Source organism: Rhinolophus sinicus, linkage group LG05, assembly GCF_036562045.2.
Source record: "Rhinolophus sinicus isolate RSC01 linkage group LG05, ASM3656204v1, whole genome shotgun sequence".
Taxonomy (NCBI): domain Eukaryota; kingdom Metazoa; phylum Chordata; class Mammalia; order Chiroptera; family Rhinolophidae; genus Rhinolophus; species Rhinolophus sinicus.
The window spans coordinates 129,903,289-129,922,218 of record NC_133755.1 but is presented as its reverse complement, the minus strand read 5'-3'; the positions used below and the strand labels follow the sequence as shown (position 1 = coordinate 129,922,218).

The 18,930-nt window shown below is 36.5% G+C and overlaps 1 long non-coding RNA gene across 5 annotated transcripts in view; it reads right to left on the bottom strand.

Moving 5' to 3' along the window:
* LOC109453591 (uncharacterized) overlaps positions 1-18,930 on the bottom strand; it is an 878,050-nt gene that overhangs the window by 193,007 nt on the left and 666,113 nt on the right. For all 5 annotated transcript variants that reach the window (XR_012496688.1, XR_012496691.1, XR_012496692.1 and 2 more), the window contains one exon: positions 1,508-1,592. This is a non-coding gene — a long non-coding RNA (uncharacterized LOC109453591). The remainder of the gene's footprint in view (positions 1-1,507; positions 1,593-18,930) is intronic.

The following is an 18,930-nucleotide window of genomic DNA, read 5'->3' as shown; positions in this document are numbered from 1 at the left end:
TTTTCTACAACAAAGAACCATTACTTTGATATAAGAAAAATGTTTAATATCAGTAAAATTGTCAATATAAAGTGAAAATAGTTTAAAATCTAGAACATAATAAACAATTCCATAATTATTTATTGAATGAATAATTAGATCTCAATATTAATTCTTTTACATGTTACGTCTTTTCTGTTTTGCTTTCTTACAGTTTATTTCAATATCTTAATTTCTTGGACTTATTTTTTCCAGAGTCTCCCTAAATGCTTTTTATATGTATTCTAGGTTTTGTAAATGATTTAACCAATGACAACAATATACTGACGGGTTTTATATACTGAGCTCTACTTATCAAAGATTAAAATTGCAGCCCACTTTTATTTACATATTACTCATTCTTATAAAAAAATAATCATTAACAGAAATTCCAAAGGAAAAACAGAGGCTAAGGGCCAAGTGTAATAAAAAAAAAATATTTAGGTATTTGCGAAGTTTTTACTCTCTAAGGAAGATGTGATAAACAGTTGAGATAAGACGTACTGGGTTTCTAAATCCCTGATTTTCAGAAAATAAAGTGATGAAAGAAAAAGCAAGAAAGAGGATACTACAGGTTGAATGCTTGTGTCCCCCTCAAAATTCGTATATTGAAACCTAATCCCCAATATGACTGTATTTGAAAACTGGGCATTTGGGACCTAAATTGATCAAGAGGGCAAAGCCCTCATGAATGGGATTAAAGACCTCATAAAAGACACCCCAGAGATCTCTCTTGCTCCTTTTGCCAAGTGAGGACACAGAGAGAAAATGACTCTCTATGAACCAGAGAGTGTGTGCTCACCAGACACCAAATATGCTGGCATATTGATCTTGGACTACCCAGTCTCCAGAAGTATGAAAAATACATTTTTGTTGCTTGTAAGCTGCCCAGTCTATAATTGTTTGTTGTAGACTCCCGAACAGACTAAGACAAGTGAGGTTTAATTTTTTTCCTATGATCAGTTAGAACTATTTTGCTTTGAGCTCTACTTTGATGAAAAGTTCAAGTACCAGATTCAAAAGGATTATATAAAGGCATGCATTTTTTTTCCTTTTTATAAATTTTATTGGGGAATACTGGGGAACAGTGTGCCTCTCCAGGGCTCATCAGCTCCAAGTTGTTGTCCTGTTGCCGTTTTCAATCTTAGTTGCAGGGGGCGCAGCCCACCATCCCAGGCGGCAACCAGCAACCTCATTGAGAGTTTGCCCTCTAACCAACTGAGCCATCCGGCTGTCCTAAAGGTGTTTGTTTGTTTGTTTTATTTAAGAATGGAAGCTTACCCAACTTTTTGGTTTTAAGTACACTAGATTAAACATATCCATGAAAGCAAGTTTCCTGCCTTGTCAAAATTGAAAGCAGGTTGGGCAAAATAATTTTGTTATTTTTAGAAATTTTCTTAAGAGTCTTCAATAAAATCATAGATAAAACATGGACAGTGGAGTTTACTGCAGATAAAAATATTTATCAAATATTTTCTGTCCCACTTACCAAGCACAGGTAATTGATTTCAGTGCAGATGTGGTACGTGGCATTCCCCAAGCTGCAAATTCTTAATTATGCAGGAAAGTTGAGCCTGAAAAGTAAAACAAAGAAACATGTACAAAATAAATGTCAAATGTAAAAGTAAAGCCTGTTTTATGGAAAAATAACTGGTATTTCTCATTTGATTAAAAAAGAAGCAAGCTTACAAATTGTTCTATATAACATTTCCCTATAAATATAAAAAAGCACAATCATTGCCTTTAGTTTTTTTTCCTTAGCTGTTCAAGCCTTAATCTGACAGATGTGGACTAAATGTGCCTATGTCATTTACAAAAAACAAATTCTTTTAATTGCTAGAATATACCAAAGACATTCATAACATTACCATTCGTCACAGTATATCATGACATTTTTTTTCACTACCATTTGTATCTTGATAGTCTCTTTAACACTTTTTTCATTTGTACTGGTACTACTCTAGCAATGTAATATGCTGTCGTGGTTTTAAACTCAACACTTCGTAAATTAATTCCCCATTGTCTACATGAATACTCCAGAGCATTAGGAGGATGCAGACTACATGACTTATAAAAATATTATTAGGATTATCTAGTGAAATATCTACTCTTTATGATATTTTCCAAAAGTATTTAATGTCACTTAATGCTTCCTGATGGCATAGTGATAGAGGATTGTTACTTTAAAAAAATATATAAAAATACAACGAAAGATAAAAATACTTTAATTTTGTGTAGTAGGTATCAGGTAGAAAAATGAATTATAGCTATTTTTCGAGGAATATTTCAAAAACGTGGCAACTTCCATTCCTTAAAATGAACATAGGTTTGAAATAATAACCTCAAAATATTATATAAAACCTTTTCCTTTATTCAGAGGGAAATGTGATTGTGTGTGTGTGTGTGTGTGTGTGTGTGTGTGTGTGTGTGTTAGTGAGCGAGAAAGAGGAGAGGAAAAATAGAAATCAGAAGAAAATAAAGAGAAAAATAAAAGTCAAATGGAAAAATAAAATGCTTGCAGGAAAATAAAAGTCAAAGTATATTAAACCAAAAAATATATGTTTCATTGTTTCTAATTCACCTGTACACTTTATTTTACTTATACCTCTTGACAGAAGTCAGAATTTATCAACTATCCCAAACATTAGCCTAATATTACTTCTCATCGTGTCTTGAAATTTCAAAATTCCACAGGCATTTCTAGACTCGAGTGCTTCTAGGGCCCAGAAGCAACAGTTCTTCCCCATACCGTTGAAAAAGAAAAGATTCAATGTGAATTAAAAGGAGATGAATATAAAAGGGAGAGCAAAATATGTCAGGTCACCTTGCCACTTTGTTGGCTTATTTTCCTTCCTCTGGGTCAGTGACCTCAGTGCTCTGCTACCATCAACTGAAATGGTCTAAGCAATACCTTTTCCCCCCAAATCTTTGACCTTTCCTCAGCTGGCAGCACTGACATGCCCTCGTCAAGTGCTTAGCAATGGAATCAAGGAAATGGGAGGCTGCCAAGGGAATTTTGCCATCCTTTTTGACTAACCACATACATTGTTTCTCAACTTATTTGTAATGGAACGAAACATATTTTTAAAATTGAAGAACAATATTGATTAGTTTGAAAAAGCTTTAAATTGGTTTTCAAGATATCACAGCTTTATTTACTGTCAATGTCAGCAATGTGACCTTGTAAAATATTTGAGCCTTTTCTCAAAAACATTCAGGTTTTTGTACCCAAGTTTTAATACATACACCAGAAGGTAACAGTGAGCCAATATTTTTCTCAGAGGTTTTATAAATCTACATAAAAATTCTAAATTTTCAATAAAACACAATTACTGAACTCTGTTCAAAGAAGTAAAAGAATAAATTTTCCATCCTAAATTAAAACATATGTGAATTATTGAGATCCTGTTACTTAATCATTTCAGTTGCTCCAATCATTTTCTTTACTTTTTCAGACTCATCTTTGCAAAAGCCAGTCAGGCTGTATATAGGTCATATGGTTTTAGTTCTTATGATGGCTAAACTATCAAGAACACATACCAGTGTAGACATGGATGTAAGTACTGCGTATGACTTATGTAAGGTACATGACATAATTTCGCTCTCTGATTAGTATTACAAAAAGAGATTTTAGCCCAGGAAAGTAGTCTTTTAAAATTAAATCACAATATTTTATGTTAAGCAACTGCCCCAAATTATAAAGAGAAAGGAGAACTAAAAATGGAGAAACTAGAAAAATACCATTAAAAATTAGGAGTGTTCCAAGGATTAATGTTCTAGCATCAATTTGGCAAAGGCAGAATCCTTTTCCAGCTCTGTATCACCAAACCAGGCTCAAGAACCCCTCCCTGCAGACTAAGGGCTGAATCAGTCAGAACAGGCAGGAGTAGGGGCCAGCATGGGGCAGTTCTCTAGCTATGGAGCCAGATCATCAGCCAGCACTCTCGCTGCCTTTATTGCCATCTTGATTAGCAAGCCCTGAAATGTGTTTGGTAAGGCCCAAGACCAGCCCTTTTCAGCAATGGGAAAGTATGACTTCATGAAATACATTCAAAGAGCAATCAACACAAAAAGAGATTGGAGCCTAATGTTTGATGCTGCATTGGGGAAATAAACCAGGGCAGATTAATGTAGAGCAGAGCACCAAGTAAAAAGTGTCAACTCTGCTGTCATCATCACAATAGACTAGTTATATGTTCTCTTAGTATCTGCTACTCAGTGAGTTCCAGAGTGGAAAAGAATTTACAAAAAGACCAAACGGAATGAAAGAAGGCAGTGATAGTAAAACATAGCTGCAGAGGCTACAATCAAGGCAGAAAGTCTTGAATTTAGAAACTGTACTTAAATAAATGTAGTGGGATGAGAGATGACCTAAAACCAAGATAGTCTTAGATATGGGACTAACATAAAGTTATTTTGAAGAAGAAATACATAAAAATGGCCAGAGTTTTACCTTTCATTGATCATAATGGTACACCATTAAGAGCAATAGTTAAAAATGAACCATAACTCTTTAAAACACGTTTAAAAATAATGTACCTTGGTTAACTTTTGAAAATTCATACAGAGTGTCATTTTGTCTTTTAGCTCAAGATAAAAGCTTCTGACAAATGAATCAAGCGCTTTTAACCTTTTTATGTGTGTTTTTTTCACAAACATTCTAGTTCTGAGAATTTATCTTAAAGTTTCTCACAAAATATAAAGATGGTATCACAAATGTGTTCTTCACAATATTGTTTATGACTCATTCATTCATTCAACAGAATTTCTGGAGAACATTTAATGGACTAGGAAATGTGTCTGCTTTTTAGGAAAAAACCCTAAGTGTCATTAAAAGAGTAATCATTAATTATGGTACAAGCATATGATGAGCTATTATGCAGTTATTAAAATGATGTTTATGGAATGTTTAATGACTTGGGAAAATGTTAATGATTTAATATTGAGTTAAAAATGCACTTACAAAATAGCACTTAACATATTATCCGAGACATGTAAAAATTGTATTATAAATGAAGGAATACTCCAAAATACAAACAATAATTGTCTTTAGATGGTGGAATGATGGAAGATCTTCTCCCATGCTTTGCTTTATATAAAGAACATGTGTCAATTTAATAATTATTAACAAATATTCAGATTTGGGGAAATTAGAAATATCAAACCTGATCCAACTGATAATCTGATCAGAAGTTTACTCTTGTAGGTGTAAGAACTTAGTTGAGGTTGTTAGAATGCAAGACATTCAGCCAGCTTTTATCAGCATTTCCCTGGAAAACATGGTGCTTCATTTTGTTAATTGCCTGTATCCATGTTTCACTTTTTAAAAACACTTTATATTCCTAATAGTAAGCACATATGTTTAAGACTTTCTGCTAGTAATCAAAAGAGGTTTGACATGTTTCTTATTACATCAATTTTATGGATTTATAATTTACATACAATTAAATGCACCTATTTTAAGTGTACATTTAGATGAATTTTGACAAATACATACACTGAAGCAACTATTTGAATAAAAATGCAGAATATTGCCATGATCTTCAAAAGTTCTATTGTGTTATGCTGCTTTGTAAGTAATCCTTAACACCATTCCTGGCACCAAATACTGATCTGCTTTCTGCCACTACAGAGCAGATTTGCCTTCTAGAATTTCATATAAATGGAATCATACAGTATATACTCTTTTGTACATGATCATTTCACTGAACTAAAATTTTTGATATCTGTCCATGGTGTTGCCTGTGTCAGTATGGGATGTCATTATATACACAACAGAATGGCTACAACTGAAAAAAAATTGTGATCAAGGTTGGTGAGGAAGTAGGAGAATTCAAAACCTCATGCATTTTCAATGGAGATATAAGATGGTTGAGCCACTTTAGAAAACAATGTGGACTTTCTTATAAAGTTAAAACAAACAGTAATTCTGCTCCTAGCTATTCATCCAAGAGAAATGAAAATATGTTCACAAAAAGACATGTAAACAAATGACTATGGGAGCTGAACTAAAAACATAGCAACATAACAACCATGACTGGAACCAACCCCAATGTCTATTAACAGGTGAAGGAATAAACAAATTATGATATATGTAGGCAATGGAATAATATTCAGTAAGGAAAAGATTTTTAAAGCATAATTTTTTTGAAAGCTAGTTTAATGAAATATGTTATCCTGAGAAAAAGGTTTTAACAATGGCAAAATCTTGTAGCTTCACTACAATAATATACATACTACTACCAAGAAATAAGCAAAACTTTATTCATTTTTAAATAAGTTGTAATCAATTTTTAAATTAATAAATACTGTTATCAATTTGTCTATTATTCATTTTTACAATGAATAAAATCGTTTATAACATTTGTTATATATTTAAGGGAAAGTATTAAAACTGTTAAACCAATCAGGAACATGAAGTGAATAGTTATTACACAAAATCTTATAATTTTTAAATTAAGTCTCAAACTCCTACATTGCAGTCTTCAACAAACCTCTGATGAAAATCTTATTTTTCTTCAAATGAGAAACTCCTACAGTCAGAAATGAAATTGTTTCATTTTTCTTTCATTTAAAAATCAAGTACTGAACACAGAATTAGACACGGTCCCTGCTCAGTGGGTTTCATAATATACAACGCTATCCTGATTTTCTTTCTGCTCAAACTCTGTATTATAGCACACACTTGACAAGAACTTGTTTACTATTGCTAAGATATACTCCTGTGCCCTGATATGCTCCTGAAAGAAAGTTCACAGTCCTTTGAAAAACCGGGGCCTTGGGCATGCCGGAAGGCTAGGCACAATAACATACACTTTTATCAAATAAAGGCGAGTTCTGTGTCGAGAATGGAATTCTAATCATGACTTGTCGTTTCTGTTTGGTTTTGTTTTGTTTTATTTTTATTTTTTGTTTGTTTGTTTTTTAGTTTACTATTTAACAAAGCCTGTCAGAAATATTTGGAGAGCCAGGTTTACTTATGAATGTGTGCAAGTTTGTAAGTCTAGCACAGTGCCTGGAATATGAGTATTTGTTGCATGGTGAAACAAATAAAAAATATATATATATTTGAAATAAAACATTCTATGTCAATAATAATCCTAATATTCAGTCATAATCTAAAATTAAAAGTGATTAAATTCTAAAATAAAAGCCCTAAAATTATCATCTGTAATTTATCCACATCCAGCATTTTCACAACACTGTTCAAAAGCCATCAAAAATCTCTGGCCATTATGGAGATTTTTTACACTATTTTCCTGAAATTTTTTCTATCAGGAGACTCTTTCTTGGCTTGTATATAGGAAACAATATAATACACAGGAAGAAAATGTACTTGCTTGGAGTATGGGAGAAAATGAGAGATTTCATATACTGGGACCTATAGTATCTTAAATACTGAGCTAAACAAATTAAGCAATTTGCTCAACAAATATTGTTTAAGTGCCCACTACATGGCAGGCATCATTCTGGTGCTGATGATAGAGCAGTAAACGATTCAGAAATGCCCTTGAGACTCATGAATCTTACATGTCAGTGGAAGGCACATGGGGATGAGGGAGGGGAACAGGAAGAGGGACAATAAATAAATAAATTAGTATATAATATTATATCAGGTTGTGAACCTGGTTTCATTCATTCTCAACACACGCTTGCAACTTCACTATTTTTTAAATGAGGAAATTGCAAGCCAGAGATGTCATCTAACTTGTTTTTAATTCAGCTATAGTATGGTAGCAACTTACTCAAGTCCTTCTGATTGGGAATCCCTTGCTGTTTCCACTTATTTTTAATAGGAAAAATAATCAGAAGACAATTGCTAAGTTCATAAATTATAACCAACAAGGAATAAAATGGAGGGAACTGGAAATGGACTTTAGAAGTAAACACTTATCTCTGTGTGAAAGCCATGAGAATATGCTTTGTGTGTTTCCCAGTATGGGAAGTACAATCAACCAAGGGCCCCAGGTGCTGCACTGTGACTCCACTGTGGCATTTGCACTGAGGCCACACTCCCCACTGGCTGCTCTCAGCCAATGGCGGAACACGGTGGGGATATTTAAGTGATGCCCATTCCTGAGAGACATGGGACTCCTCTGATGGCTGACTTTGGCTTGAAGACTCTATAAAGGCCCTGCTGAAACTTCCTTAAAACAGTATCATTGTGGAGGACATTTCCCCGTCTCATTTTTATTCACATTGCAGTCTGAAGGTGCTCCCAAACTGAAGCTCTTCCCTCACCATTTTATCTCAAAGAGGTGTTGTCTGTAATAAAATACTTGCATGTTCAATCTCATCTTGGTGTCTACTTCTTGGAAGAACCATACAAGTGGTACTGAAATTGATCTGAGTAAATAAGCTGTAAGGTGGGAATTTGGGAGTGGCTCATCCACTGCCAGGCAGGTGAAGGGGACATCATCCTTGTTAGTATGTAGAGCATGGGTAGTCCTTGGCACAATGTGGCAGTTGAATTACAAAAGAATGCACCATAGATGAGCTGGGGAAATGTCCTGATGGAGCAGAATGCTATGGCAGGTGTCATGATGTAGACGTTTAAAAGATAGGGGGAAACAACATTGACAGAGACAGTAGAGTGGAATGCTTTTTGGAAGGATAATGAGACACTGAGGGTTGTTAACTAGGAATTTATGGCTCAGTGTGTGAACCAGAGAGTCTCAGTTGTAGCTTACAAAGAGGCCCTTATCACCTGTAGTGGAAGGGTAAACACAATTAAGTGACAGACTGAAGAGTTAATTGTCAGAGTCACAGAGCTCCAGACATGCGTGAATATTCAGCCAAAGCAGGTTTGTTGAAAGATAAGGGCCTTGTTAGGAAAAAACAAAGATTCTGGAAAATGGGACAAAGAGATTTGAATGGATGATCCTTAGGATGTTGACTATTCAATCTGCTGGCCGCCCCCTGAATCCTCTGTGCTTGCAAAGATAGCTCATCTTTCCTTAGGGAGGGCTAGTAGCTCCCGTGGGCTGGAGGAGGCTCCAGAAGCTTCTCCCTCACAAGACAATAGGCACCCCCTCAGAAGTTGCCCCCATTCCTCTTCTGGATGCCAATCCAATAACTAGGGTTAAATTCGAGCACAACCTGGCTGGAAGTATACTGGGATCATTAAGGGAAGAATGAGATTATTTACTTTAAAAATTGCAAGAACTCGCTGACATATTCTGGAAAGAGTGAAGGGAGGACTCCTTGGATTCGATTTTGAGGGTGTTTGGTGAAGAGCAGCAGAATGTACCGCTGGATAAGCAAGAATTCATTGTCTTAGATGCATTTCTAAAGACAACGAATTTAATATCGTAGCAAGGACTCCAGGCGGTAGGGCAAACTTGCTGTTGGGGGGTTTTTAGAGGTTTGTGAAACATGATGGTCAACACTTAGCAAAACAAGAGTGTAAATAGCTCCCTGGTGGATAGCATAAGAAGAAATAATGAGACTGACGGAAGTGAGCATGCTGAATGACATGTTTTGTGAGCCAAAAGACTTAAAAGGACATACCTTTGTCAACACCATGAGGAGTGTGCTGGTAAGAGCGGCACCAGAATAAATAAGAAGATCAGTGATGATTCTTTATAGGCCAGGGATGATAGTAGGAGGGGAGGTTACAGATCTGGCTCTTTAACATCCACTGTGATAGTACTCTCCTCCTACATAACAGAAAATAGATGATGGCACCTAACTGCGAGTGAGAGGTGGCTTCCATGACCATGATTATAGGCAAAGTTGGAGAGACAAAGGATTTAACCTGAAGGGACTTGTGGAAATGGTTAACAGAGTTTGTTATTCTTACAGGCAGAAGAGATGGGAATCCAGCAAAGTTGCTGCTTGACATCGAAAATAAAACAACAACAACAACAACAACAACAACAAATGGAGGAGGAAGAAAGAGTGCTGTAGGAAGTTCAGGCTGTGATGCAACCAGTCCCAGCGTCTGAGCCATATGGTGTCAGAGGATTCAATAGACCCTATAGCATTGTGAAAGCTACAATGTGGAACTTATGGTGAGCTCCACTGGAAGAATTACAACACAGGCCCCTGTATTTATAGAGTAAGGCACAGTAGAGAATTGTTCTTTGAGAAACATCTCTGTGTGTTACTGGGCTCTAGTAAGCACAGAAGACCATGCAACACATATTGGACAGGTATCTGAAACTGCCCATCATGAGCTGGATTCTGTTGGACCTAGCAAGTCACAATATAAGACAGGCAGAGACACAGTTCTCTAGTCATGAGAAAGTAGCTCAGACGAAATGTCACCCAGCACAGTTATACCAAGGTCCCTCCTCCTCTGCCTTGTATCTATGGTTGTATGGGAGTTCTTGTATCATCATCTAAAAGAACAGGGAAAAGTCTGAGCTTTATTTGTGGATGGGTTGCCTCACTATGTGGGTGCAAGTAAAATGTGGACAGTGCTGCATTGTAGCCACATATAGGGTTGAACTTAAAAAAACTGGAGTGAAAACAAAACAAAACAACAACAATGTTCCCAACGGCAGAGCCCTATGAGCAGTGAACTTGGGCATCCACTTTGTGTGGAAAGAGAAGTAACCCCAGGAAGGAATATATGTGGGTTTATGGGCAATGGTCAATGGCTTGACCATTGTAGTCTGAAAGGAGCAAAACAAGAACACCAGAGACAAAGAGGTCTGGGGTAGAGGCCAGTTGATGGACATATAGGAGTATGCACAGGTGTGAAGATTTTTGTATCACTAATGTCTACCAGAAAGCATCCACTGTGGCAAAGGCATTGAAGAAAACAAAATTACTCATGCAGTTGACATTAGTCAGCTTTCATTATGGGCCACGCCAGAACTGGTATGAGGGGCACCCAGATGAAGTGGCCATGGTGGCAAGGGCAGAAGCTACATATGGCTCAAACAACATGGACTCCTATTTACCAAACCCGATCTAATTATTGCTACCTCTGAATATCCAAGTAGCTAACAATAGAGACCAACATGGAGTCTGATATGCACTATTCCCTGGAGAATTCAATTGGTTAGTTGACTACATTGCTTTATTTCCAAGCTGGTTTGACTTATAGAGATAGTTATTCTAGGTATGAGTTTATGTTTTCTGCCCACAGATCATTAGACTTCACTGCTATCCAGTGGGTAACAGAATGCCTGATCCACAGACATGGCATTCTGCACAGCACAGTATCTAATTTAGGGACTCACGTTACAGCAAAGGAAGTATGGGAATTGGCCCAGGACTATGAGGCCCATTAACCATAACACATATCATGCTTCCCCGAAAATAAGACCTAGCAGGACCATCAGCTCTAATGAGTCTTATGGAGCAAAAATTAATATAAGACCTGGTATTCTATTCTATTCTATTCTATTCTATTCTATTCTATTCTATTCTATTCTATTCTATTCTATTCTATTCTATTCTATTCTATTATTCTATTCTATAGACCAGGTCTTATACTATATTAAAATAAGACCTGGTATTATATCACATCACATCACATCACATCACATCACATCACATCACATCACATCACATCACATCACATCACATCACATCACATCACTTCACTTCACATCACATCACATCACATCACATCACATCATATCATATCATATCATATCATATTATATTATAAAGACCAGTTCTTATATTATAGTAAAATAAGACTGGGTCTTAGATTAACTTTTGCTCCAAAAGACACATTAGAGCTGATGGTCTGTCTAGGTCTTATTTTCGGGGAAACACAGTACTGCATCACTCAGAGTCAGCCAGCTTCATAGAATGCTAGAATAGCCTTCCAAGTGTGCAACTGGGGTTCCAGTGCTGAGGAAACACTCTGAAAGTATGGAGTATGTTTATCAAATCAGAGACCTCAATATGGTTTTTGATCTTCAATAGGAAGGATACATGGCTTCAAAAACCAAAGAGTGTCTGTTAATGACTCATTGGAGGATTTTGTGCTTTCTGTCCTCACAATCTTAACCTCTATTTCCTTTGGGGCACATCAAGGGTCTAATCAAGCTATAAGTTATGGCTAACATCTGGAAACTTGGGACTTCTGGTGCCCAGCAACCAACAGGAGAAAATAGGAGTCACCGTACTGGCAGGGGTAATTGACTCTGATCAGAAGAATGGTGTAAGGCTGTTTGCACCAGAGTGGCAGGCCGGAAAGAATGTTGAACCCTTGTGACCCATTTGGATCCTAGTGCTGTCTTGCCCTCCCTGTAAATATGAGCAGTCACATGAAGCAACCTGGACTATGAAGGGTATGATAATCAAGGGTTCAGATATTTCGGGAATGAAGCTTTGTTTCATACCACCAGGCAAACCACAAAGATCTGCTGAGGGCATCACTGAGGATGAAGGGAATGCAGAATGAAGAGTAGAGCAAGGAGAGGATAAGTACTTGTTACAGCCCAAGTATCAACTGTAGAGATGGATACTTGGGCTGTTCATCTCACTAACCTCCCCCTTCATAGGTTTCACTCAGGAAGAAAGGCCCATGGAAACCACAGAGGAGCTTTCCCTAGACCTTTGTGGAGGAATAGACCTGAACGTTGCGAGGGGCCATGAGACCGATCTTGGCAGACTCACCACTGCAGGGAGGATGTCTGAGCCCTCTGGGGTCCACAGAGGACCCAGGTGTTGTGCTCTGAAATCCACAGCCTCATCGTGCTCAGGTCACATGTTCTATGGGCCGCTCCCGTGCCTGAGAGCAGCAGGAATACAACGGCAGGCCCATTCCTGGGAGACAGGGGACTCCTCTATGTGACAGCTTTGGTTGGTTCTAGAGCACTCTCTGACAGCCTTCCGAGCCTCCCTTAGACTGCAGGGCTATGCCAACCAATGTCCCCTCCCTGTTCCCATCACTCAGGGTCAGGTTTGCATTGTGGTTTTACCATCCTAGTTTTACCCAGCTCCCTTCCTGTTTTCTTTCACACAGATATTTCTCCTAATCAAATCCTTGAACATTTAATTCTGTTTTGTCATCTCCTTTTTGAGGGCCTCAGTGACATCCTTATATATTATTAAGTGGGATTTATGGATAAGTTCTGGGTCCTTATTTAACACCACGAGGAAAGTGCAACAAACTAGTGAAATGACTATCTTAAAGACACATGGTAAAAATGTGACTAGTATAGTCTGCCTGTACAATGCATTTAAAAAGAAAACAACCTAGGTAGTGATATTTATATTATTACAGTTGTTTAAACCGTGGCTGAATGGTATCCCTAAGGGATAGAGTCTAAGTATTCTTGTCTTTCCATAAAAAACAGGCAACCTTAGAAGGAAGGCTGGACAAGGTGCAGACTGCTGGGTGTTGCAACCAAAAGACAGTGAAAATTGTTTCCCAATCCTTCGTATCTTTAAAATATTAATGAAGATGGAGTTCACATTTCATATCAAAACTCGGTTAAAACCTCCCACTCTGATGTTTTTGCCACTCTCGCTCCTGTCTCCCTTCCCGCACTCCCCCTTCCTGTTGGTGCGCATCTACCTCACGTGGCTTCCTCCTACCTACTTTCTTCCAGATTTCCCAATTTCTTCTCTGGGAAGAAATTACTTTCATTATAACAGATGTTGGAAGGTTGAACATGTTTCTAAAAATTAATTTTACTCTTATCAAAGGTATTACTAACATCATTAGAAAGGACTTCTTCGGAATGTGTTAAAAATGGTAATGGATTGTTTGAGAAGCTGAGGGTTCTGGCCTCTGGATGACTTCAAGTAAAGGTAATATTCCTCATGGCCTTTCACTTTCTTCCTCAATGATTCTAAGCCTTCCCTATGCAATGCGCGTAGGCAATTCTCTCTTTGAAAAGGTGGAAATGATTAGCCATAGGTGTTTCTATAACAGTGTAGAGAATTGACTGTTTTTGAAAGTCCTTTAATTGGGTTATCATTTTATTTACATTTCCTTATTTTCTTCTTTTGCAAAAAGCTAAAGATTAACTTCAGTCTATCAGGATTGTCATAAACTCTGAATCATCACTGTCAAAAATAATGTTATATTTTTATGCTTATAAAGTTGTTCTCTTTTGGTTATTCTTGTGTTTCCTGAAATGAGACTTTCTCAGAATTCAGAATTTTAAAAATTTAGCATAATTTGTTTCAAATTAAATCATCACTATCAAAGATTTCCAATGTTAATATTTTTCTGTCAATCAAGAACTGTAAAGTTTTAGGGAATCATTCATTTTAGGTCTTCGTCAACATGAGCAGAAACATGAAAAAAGTATACATGGCTTTTTTCTTCTCAAGCAAAACTTTTTATTCAAGTTTTCCTTATGTCTGCACTTATCTTTTTAAAGTTCCACTTAACACATAATGAAAAGGTCTCCAAGCAATAAGCTAAGAATTCTGGAACTTAGTCATAATTCATTTCCTTTATCAGATATCTCTTCTCAAGGTAGTTCTAAATAAAAAGTAAATTTCATAATACTTTTATGTTTTCTGAAGTTGTTGTGATGACAGAAATTACTTTGAATTATTTTCATCTACTATAAAAATGTTACATACTTTTTTCTTTCTTAACCAAACTGAACAACCATTGTCAATGCAGCAAAAGTTAGTACTAAATACTGTATTTTAACACAAATTTCACAGATGACACAAAGATGGTTTTAAACTTACATTTAAATTATTAGCGTTTACAAAAATGTAGTTTCTCAGATCAAGATTAAGTAGTATATATAGGTAATATGTATATGAGTTTTGACAATTAAGTTCGCAGACTTTTTGCCACAATGTTGTTAACCTTTTTTGATACCAGACGGATTATTCATTTTGAATTTGTACCAACTGAACAAACATATAACCAAATTTCCTATTTGAAAGTGCTGAGAAGGCTGCGTAAAAAAGTTAGACGACCTGAACTTTTTTGCCAATAATGCATGGCTCTTGCATCATGACAATGCACCAGCTTACACGACACTGTCTGTGACAGAGTTTTTAGCCAGTAAACAAATAACTTCATCGGAACACCCTCCCTACTCACCTGATCTGGACCCCAAATACTTCTTTCTTTACCTGAAGATAAAGGAAACATTGAAAGGAAGACATTTTGATGACATTCAGGACATCCAGCGTAATATGACGACAGCTCTGATGGCCATTCCAGAAAAAGAGTTCCAAAATTGGTTTGAAGAGTAGATAGGCACTGGCATCAGGGCATAGCTTCCCAAGGGGAGTACTTCGAAGCTGACCATAGTGATATTCAGCAATGAGGTATGTAGCACTGTTTCTAGGTTGAGTTCCCAAACTTAATTTTCAGACCTGTGTGTGTGTGTGTGTGTGTGTGTGTGTGTGTGTGTGCGTGTGTGTGTATGTCATATATATGCATATATATATATATATATATATATATATATATATATGCATATATATGTCAATATATATCATTATACAGAGGGTGCCAAAAAACATATACACATTTTAAGAAAGGAAAACTATTAAAATTGTAGTGCTCAATATACACCGATAACAAAAGATGAATACAAGCACGTTTGACTTCTGCAATTACAAGAGGAACTCAAAGTGGTTACCATCAGCATCAACACTTCTGATTAGGGTGAACTACTGCTTGAACAACATTGACCAAAGTGTCCACTTGTATACATTTTTTTGGCATCCATGGTATATAGCTATATCTACATATCTATATCCATACATGATTTTCAGGTGTCAAACTATGACATTCATTACAACATATGGACATATATTCTGAATTTCTCAGTTGACAAAACAGGTTGGACACTTGTATTATTTCCTTCCACTCTTTTTTCAAGAGTCATGCAAATACTTAAGGCAGAGAACATCAGTTTCCTTTTGCATCCCCTTCTTGATTTCCCCATGAAATGAAAACGTGTGTTCTTTCTAGATCATCCCTAAGATCCGTTGACATTCCATGTACTGTTTTGATTGTTTCTGAAATAATTCTTGGGACCCATCAATGCCTCGCATCTAAAGATACATTGTATACATTATAGTTCATTTGAACACTTTCCAAGAAAAACTGCAATATGTATGGTTATAAAATGATATTGTAACTGTTTTTATGTTTTATTTATATAAGTCCAAAATTTCAAAAACAACAATCTTTACTGAAAAATTAATTCTGTCTTCCCAAAGCAAATGTCATTATATTTTTAAACAGGACAGTAAAGATCCTAATGTAATAATTCTGTGTTCTCTTCAGTGCCTCCCCCACAAATGGGCACAAATCTTCTGAAAATGCAAATATATCTATTCATCTCCCCTCTTCCCTGAGTTCCATTAAAAAGAAAAAAAGAAAAAATGATGTAAACTCATAAATGAAGAAACAGGTGAGGGGCCTCAGTAATTAAGAAATTGTAATACATTTCTGGAAGATGTGGAGCAAATACAGAAATGGAAACAAAGGATAATATTTCCAAGGAAAAGTGAAGAAGAGTTAGAGCCAAAAAAAAAAAAAAAAAAAAAAGGATCTCACTTCCTTTTTAGAATCTCAGATCATTGGAAACTGAGAAATACCAGCTAAGATGTGATCAGATTCAGATGGGAGACTGAGTACTAAAAGTGCATCAATTAGAAGCATACATAAAGAGGGCTCACTGTCTTGAACACAAATTATTCCCCTAATTTGGATGCAGAATGCCATGCAGATAAAAATACACCTATGGATAAATAAGTCAATAACTTAAATCTTGGGAGAAGATTTTTGCAAATAACGCCTCCGATAAGGGGCTAATATCCACAATATACAAGGAACGCATACAACTCAACAACAAAAAATCAAACAATCCAATTAAAAAATGGGCAGAGGACTTGAACAGACATTTCTCCAAGGAGGACATACAAATGGCCAATAGACATATGAAAAAATGCTCAACATCACTAATCATCAGAGAAATGCAAATAAAAACCACAATGAGATATCACCTCACCCCAGTCAAAATGGCTATCATCAACAAGACAAATAGTAACAAGTGTTGGAGAGGCTGTGGAGAAAAAGGAACCCTCATACACTCTTGGTGGGAATGCAGACTGGTGCAGCCGCTATGGAAGGCAGTGTGGAGGTTCCTCAAAAAATTACAAATAGAATTGCCATATGACCCAGAAATCCCTCTCCTGGGTACATACCCCCAAAATCTGAAAACATTTATCTGTAAAGATGTATGTGCTCCAATGTTCATTGCAACTTTATTTACAGTGGCCAAGACATGGGAACAACCAAAATGTCCTTCGACAGATGATTGGATGAAGAAGCTGTGGTATATATACACAATGGAATACTATTCTGCCATAAGAAAAGATGAAATAGGACCATTAGCAATAAAATGGGTGGATCTTGAGATTATTATGCTAAGCGAAATACGTCAGACAGAAAAAATCAAGAGCCATATGATTTCACTGAGATGTGGTATATAAAACTGAAAACAACAGAAGAACAAGACAAATAAATGAAGAAACAAAAACTCATAGACACAGACAATAGTTTAGTGGTTACCAGAGGGGAAGGGGGATGGGGGGTGGCAGATGAGGGTATAGGAGATCAAATATATGGTGATGGAAAAAGAATTGACTCTGGGTTGTGAACACACAAAGTGATTTAGAGATGATGTCATACAGAATTGTACACCTGAAATCTATGTAACTTTACTAACAATTATCACCCCAATAAACTTGAATTAAAAGCAAAGTTAAATCTGAAGTATCCTTCTCTTTTGAAAATGGAAGAATCTGAGTGTCTTACTTCAGGCTTCTATTTAAAATACCATTGACTCTGTGGCTTATCAACAAGAGAAATTCATTTCTCACAGTTCTGGCAGCTGGAAGTCTGTGCTCAGGGTTCCAGCATGGTCAGGTTGGTGAGGATTCTCTTCTGGCTTGTGGACTACTGTCTTCTAGTTCTATCCTCACATGGCAGACAGAGAGAGAGCTTTCTGGGGTCTCTTTTATAAAGACACTAATCTGATCCATAGGGCTCCACCCTTCTGACCTAATTATCCCCCAAATGCCTTACCTCCTACCGAGTTTCCCCGAAAATAAGACCTAGCCGGACAATCAGCTCTAATGCGTCTTTTGGAGCAAAAATTAGTATAAGACCCGGTCTTATTTTACTATAATATAAGACCGGGTCTTATATAATATTATAGTATAAGACCGGGTCTTATATTAATTTTTGCTCCAAAAGATGCATTAGAGCTGATTGTCCGGCTAGGTCTTATGTTCGGGAAAACAGGGTGATACCATTTCATTGAAAGTTAGGATTTCAACATACAAGTTTTGGGGGAACGCAAACCTTCAGTGTATTGCATTGAGATAAACAATTTTTGCATTTTGGTGACTTCAGAAAATGGGCTAATTCTTTGCATCAACGCATAAAGTAAACCTGCTTTTTTAAAAGTGAAAATTGGGTAGTCTCATTGCTTCCACTTTCTAACTTGTCACCCTCTATGAAACAGCTTTTGACAGAGTCACCAAAGACCTCTATATTTTAAAATCTGATGGTCATTGTTCAGTTTTCCTTTTTCTTATTTTTATTTTTTCTGGCTCTCTTGGGAGCCTTGATAGTTGATCTCTCTTTTTTTCTTGAAACACCTTTTCTACTTAGCTTTCAAGACTACACATACACTTTTGCCGGCTAACCTGCTATTTCACTAGACTCTCTCCATAGGTGATCTCATGTGGTCCCACCCAACAAACAAAATTGTGAAAAATTAAATTGTTTTAAGCAACAACATTTTGAGCTGATGTGTTTCACAGTAACACCTAACTGAAATACAGAATTAACTAAGGGATAGCATATATGAGTATTTGTGCATCTATGCCATGTATACAGACTTTTGAAACATAAAACTGCAGTATCCTATACAGGTTGTCTTGCCAATTGTACTTTGCCATCTTCACTTTTTATAAATATGTTTTAGGCCATTAAAT